This window comes from Cornus florida, unplaced genomic scaffold, assembly GCF_030987335.1.
Source record: "Cornus florida cultivar Cherokee Brave unplaced genomic scaffold, ASM3098733v1 CherokeeBrave_3.0.0_Hap2_Chr09, whole genome shotgun sequence".
Taxonomy (NCBI): Eukaryota; Viridiplantae; Streptophyta; class Magnoliopsida; order Cornales; family Cornaceae; genus Cornus; species Cornus florida.
In genome coordinates, this window is record NW_026775579.1 from 13,665,395 (window position 1) to 13,671,322 (window position 5,928).

The 5,928-nt window shown below is 35.4% G+C and overlaps 1 non-coding gene across 1 annotated transcript; it reads right to left on the reverse strand.

Annotated features, from left to right (window-relative positions):
• Nucleotides 1-5,432: 5,432 nt before the first annotated feature.
• Nucleotides 5,433-5,538, reverse strand: LOC132275679 (small nucleolar RNA R71). The gene has a single exon (XR_009470701.1). It is a non-coding gene; the product is annotated as a small nucleolar RNA R71 (small nucleolar RNA).
• Between the last annotated feature and the right edge of the window lie 390 nt (nucleotides 5,539-5,928).

The following is a 5,928-nucleotide window of genomic DNA, read 5'->3' on the forward strand; positions in this document are numbered from 1 at the left end:
ACGCTTGGAAATGGTTTCTGAGACTCTTTCCTTTGGTCTGACAACTTCCTTTAAGGACCAAATCATTTCCATATTTTCACTTTTTGGACATTATTCACTTTTCGCCTTTTCCCCGTTTGTCACTTTGTTGGCATAACCTCACTTTTCACGTTCAGAGTTGAGTTTTGACTTCATGTACCTTCATCCTAAGTGGTTTCCACGACGTACGTATCTTTACTTTTGTAGGAAAGTACTCTGGTTGCTCCTAGTGTCCATAGGGGCATGGATGTAAAGTTCTTCAGAAACATTTTTGTTTCTTGGGGTGTTTTTCATAAATATCTTTTGGAGATATTTTATTTTGGGGGTTTTAAGAAAATATCTTTTATTCTGGGCAGTTTTGCAGTTATTCCTTTTTGTAGGGGCCAATGTGCAATTAACAAAAGCTATTACAAAATACCTTATTTTTAGCCTGGATCCTTGTACAGGATTCATTTTCACATTTCGTCGAGTTGTGTATGCTTAGAATTGTCTTGCGGTTGAACCCTATAATTTTTGGGTTTTTGGCTCTAGTTAGCGCTAAACTTGTTTAGGGACTATCTCTCTGCTCGGGACTCCGTTTTTTATGCCATTTCTTCCGTTATTCATATTTTATCATTGCGGTTCTTTTTTGTTCATGGAGTTTTATTGTTTGAGCACGTCTGCTCAAATTCCATTTTTTCGGACTGGGCGGGGCCTTTTCGGGGCACTTTTAGGGTTTTACTATAAATAGGGGGTTATAAAATTAAATCAAATGATTTCCTTTTCTTCTCCCATGTTTTAGACTAGCCATGGCAGCCTAAGGCGCTGCCACCTTCTTCCCTCGTGTAAAATGTCATAGTGCCTTAGCGTTTATCGAAGGCCTTGGCGAGGATCACCTTTCCCCCTTATTAGAAACCATTTCTAACCATTTTTAAGTTCGGGTTTGGATTTTCATGGGGCCTCAAAGGTTAAAGTTGCTTCCCTCGTTGTCCCCAACATAACCTAGGAGTATCGTCGGATTCGAAGCACTTTTCTTACGGTGGGGATTTGATATTTCATCTCAAATTGAGGTAGGGGATGTTTTAGGTTTATATAAATGTTGTATTCAATGTACTTCATCCTTATACAACTTGAATGCATGCCTAGGTATCTTATCTAGAATTTAATTTAATTATTATTTTTGTATAAGATTTAATTCTCATGGTTGTATATAGCTTAGAATTAAATTCTGGCATGCTATTAAATTAGGCCTTGATATGTTTGTTAACATATATTAAATTGGGAGCATTTGAATAAGTATTGGAACTTTTATTTAATCTGTCACTTGTACGAAAGTTTAATTCATATGGTTGTAACTAGCATGAAATCAACTTGTAATGTGATACTAAAATAGGCCTTGGTATGTACATTAACCTATGTTAATTTGAGAGCAATTGAAGTTGTTTTAAAATCTAGAGAAAATTAATTAATTAGATTAATTAATTTTATTTTAAGTGCTTTAGTCACTTGAATGGATTTTTAACTTGATATTGTTGATGAGCTCAGCATGTTCTATCACATTTACTAAATTAAGAATAGTTGGATAAGTTTAGAGAACTTTATTTATTTATTTTCTTGGCATTGAGTCTAATTTACCAAGTTGTAACTAGTGTATAATTAACTTGTAATGTGCTTTTAAAGTAGGACTTAATATGTTCATTAACATACCTTGAATTAAGAATATTTGAATGAGCCTTGAATACTTTGTTTAATTATTTCCTTGTATGAAATTTAATTCACCTAATGATGCCTAGTGTAGAATTAACTTGTAACATGAAATTAAGATAGGCCTTGATATGACCTTTGACATATATGATTTGTAGAATATTTGGAATTGCTTTGTAATCTTGAGAATTTAATTACTTAAGATAATTAAATTCCCTTTTATGCTTCCATTGAGGTAATTAGGCATTGATGTTGTATTCTTGCTTAATTTGTAGTTTGAAACTTGTAATATGATTACATGATAGTATTCCATGAGTTGAAGTTATGATTTTAACTTGTAAGTATTCACATTTTACTTATATGACATTTAATATGTCATTGTAGCTTGAATGCCTAGGGCATGGCTTGTGTGTATTCCATGACTTGGGTGTGCGTGGTATTTGATTTTGGTGCATTATGTATATGTGATATACTTGTTACACAACTTAATGATTTTTTTGGAAAGTTTGTATGGACATTGGAAATTGTTACGGCTAGGGCATGACTCTAGTACGGGGGATGAGAGTTCCCTCTATTTTATATAGTGCACACCGGGTGGTACCCTGTAGGCTAGTAACCCAAAATCACCAATATAACAGTTTTATTCCGAGTTTAGTTGCGCACTAGGTAGTACCTTACGGGCTAGTAACCCGGAACCACTTTCTTAGTCATTGAGAATTTATGTCCTTTGTCTTTCCGCTAATTGTTGATTTCACATTCAATTCCTAGTTGAAATCTTGGATTGCTTTTAACTTGCGCTATGATGCATGATACCTCATTTTTGCTTAGTATACTTGGATTTGTATACTTGTATGCCTCGTAAATAAAAAATGCCTAGTATACTTGTGAGTGTATTCTTGTATATATGTTACATTTCCATTTCAATATTGCTTAGCGTACTTGGTGTGTACATTTGTATATAGATGATTTACCTTCTAGATAACCTAGTATACTTGTGTCTTGTATACTTATCTTAAGTGCATTTCAGTATTGATTGTATACTTATGTATGTATACTTGTATATTGATTACCTTGTTGCGTGTACCGCATGCTTCTACGTTGTTTAAATTATATGCATGATGTGGTTTATACTAGAAATACTTTAAGGTAGCTTAGGATGCTCCTAAAGTCTCGCCTTAGACATAGATGCTAGGTGGCATGGACCTTATATATTGATTTATATCAATTTAATGAACAGTAAAATGTTAGGTCTATGCATGCTCATCTCCTATGAGTAGCTTTATGTTACTTGATGAGTGCTGAATATGTGTATATTTGAGCCCCTAAATATGTATATGTTAAGGCCTAAAGTGATACTTCTATCCAAAATTAGATTAATTTATGTTTAATGTGTGTTTGTAGGTGATTTCCCAGATAAATGGTTAAAACTGGGACTTTATGATGATATCGAAACTTACAGAGTCGTTGCCGGTCATTCACAAGAAGCTAAGAGCTTAAATGGTGAAGTTTGAAGAAATTCAAGCCTTAGAGCTCGAGCCCAAGTATTGAGGCTCGTGCATCACAAAAAAAAAGAGAAAAAAAAGACAACAAGGCCTAAATGCTCGAGCCTTGTACCTTGATGCTCGAGCCTTACCACAGGGTGCTCGAGCCTTGATCCTCAAGCTCGAGCATGAGGCGTCGGAAATAAAAGAGTTGATTTAATTAAAAGGCTATGCTCCCAGGTCTCGTGCCTCACCTCCAGGATCGAGCACGATCCACTGATTCTCAAGCCCTGAGCCCCAAATGCTCGAGCCTGGTACTTAGTGCTCAAGACTATGAAGCTTGGATCAAGCAATGTTAAAAGAGTTTAACCCCCAAAATATTCTAAGTGTTGAAGAAAAAGACGCTTCGAAAAATAATTGAAGAAAATTGGCTAAGTGTCGGATAAATGATAGAGCACCAATTCTTGAAGCTTAAGTATCAATCAAGAGAAGCTCGAGCATTGTCCCTAATGCTCGAGCATGAGCCCTAAAGCTTGAGCCTCTATTCCTGAAGCTTGAACCTTCCATGACATGTCAGATTAATATTGCGAGATTGCTCTCTTTACCAGCCGTATCTCATCCTAGTTGGGCCAGAAGACCTAAAAGCCCACCAAATACTTATTTTCTTCTATAAAAGAAGGTGTAAACCTTAATAGAAGAGGTCCAAAATTTTAATCTCTTTTAACGGTGTTATTCAGAAGGATGAAGGTTTGGTGGCTTTTAGGTTTCCTATAACTTTAGAAGTAAAGATCCTGAGAAGAGAAGTGTTATCCATCACGATGGAGATGAACTCAACACAGATGATATTCAGCCTTGTCATGAGTAGCTAATTCCTTTCTTACGGCACTGATGTAACCCAACCTAATATTATGGTTTGGTTGTTTTAACTCTGGGATTATTTTAATGTATGATTATTTTTCTTGATTATATGACTATGAGCACTTGGGACAACTCAAGTGGTTTTTACGCTTTAGTAGATTATAAACTGTTATTCTCTTGTCTTAGATCTAATAGTTTATTCTCTATTCTCACCTTATCTTGTTGTATGGTATCTGGCGGAGCCCTGCCGGACACAAGAATAAAGGTCATATAATGGTACTATCATGTTGTTTTTACAAAAGAATGTTTTCATAATCTATGCTTAGGAAAGGTGGTTCATTCGCAAAGTAGTTAAAGTAGGTAGAGTGGGTAGGAGGATAGTCCACGCTAACTGCATATAGGATATAGTTATCTAATCTTGTCAAACATCTTTCTTTAAATCCCGAATTGAACGAATGTTATTGAGTTCAATTCTTTTGAAAAATGTCATTGTTAAATTCCCAGAATTAGTATAATTAACCATAATATGATAGTTGTGCTAAAGTCAAAGCCCTAAGACTTTCTCTCTGCGATATTTTAAATTAGTTTAATTCACTTAGTTTGTTATAATCTTAGTTTGTTAAATCATGACACCCAACAAACTTTCCAACCAAGTTACCTAGAAACAATAAAACGAAATTTAAAACTAATGCAAATCTCATCTCCCTGTGGGTTCGACATCCTTTTTATATAGAGCTATCCTACACGATATCGTTCTATTGTGAGTGGTTAATTTATAATTGCATGATACACGAACAATTTTTGGCGCCGTTGCCGGGATTTTATTTTTATTTAGTTTTTAATTAGTTTATTTTGGTTTACCAATCTTTGGAATTTCTGATATCTCATCTTAATTCTTTTTCTTTTTAGGTACAAATAATAGTGAGGATAAAGACGCTTAAGGGCGAAAAGCTTCGGTTTATTAAACCGTTTGTGAGTTTTTACTGTTTTTCTGTTACTTAGAATATTTAATTTTTGCTACTGCCAGGATTAGTGGAACCAGTGCATGTTAACTCGCCAAAATAGACGTATACTTCCCCTTCGTGCTTTGTTTTTCCGGATGCTGATGCAACCCATTTTGAGATCAAGCCTGCCATGATCCAAATGCTTCCTACCTTCCATGGGTATGCTACAGAGGATCCCTATAAGCATTTGGATATGTTCTTGGAATTGTGTTCAACTACCAAGTTGACCACTCTAACCAATGATTCATTCAGAATGCGTCTTTTCCAATTCTCTCTCAAGGACAAAGCAAGAACTTGGTTGTAGTCCCTTCCAGCAAATTCCATATCTACATTGGACATGTTATAATAGGAGTTCTTGAAGAAATATTACGCTATGGGTAAACCACACAAATGAGGAGAGAAATCATGGCATTTTCCCAAATCCCATGAGAATAGCTCTATGATGCATGGGAGAGGTATAATGATCTTCTAAGAAAGTGTCCACACCATGATATTACTCAATGGCACTTAATACAGATCTTCTATGATAGTCTTATAGATTCTTATAGAAATATGGTTGATGCTTCTAGTAATGAAGCTTTTCTGTATAAGAGTCCGGCTAATGCTTGGGAACTGTTTGAGGCCCTAAGTGAAAAATCGGTGAAACACGCTTCTTCCTCTAGGTCTATATCTTCACTTAGAATGTATAAGGTTAAAAAAAATTTATGAGGTAGATAAATCTAGTGAGTTAGCCGCTTAAATAGAAGCCTTGAATCGTAAGTTCGATCAAATCTTATCATCTGGCTTTACTCCTGTTGCTAATCCACAAACTGCCTTGCCAAAGGAAGTTTGTTCCATCTGTGTTAATCCTAACCATTTGCTGACCCTTGCCCTATGCTGGGACA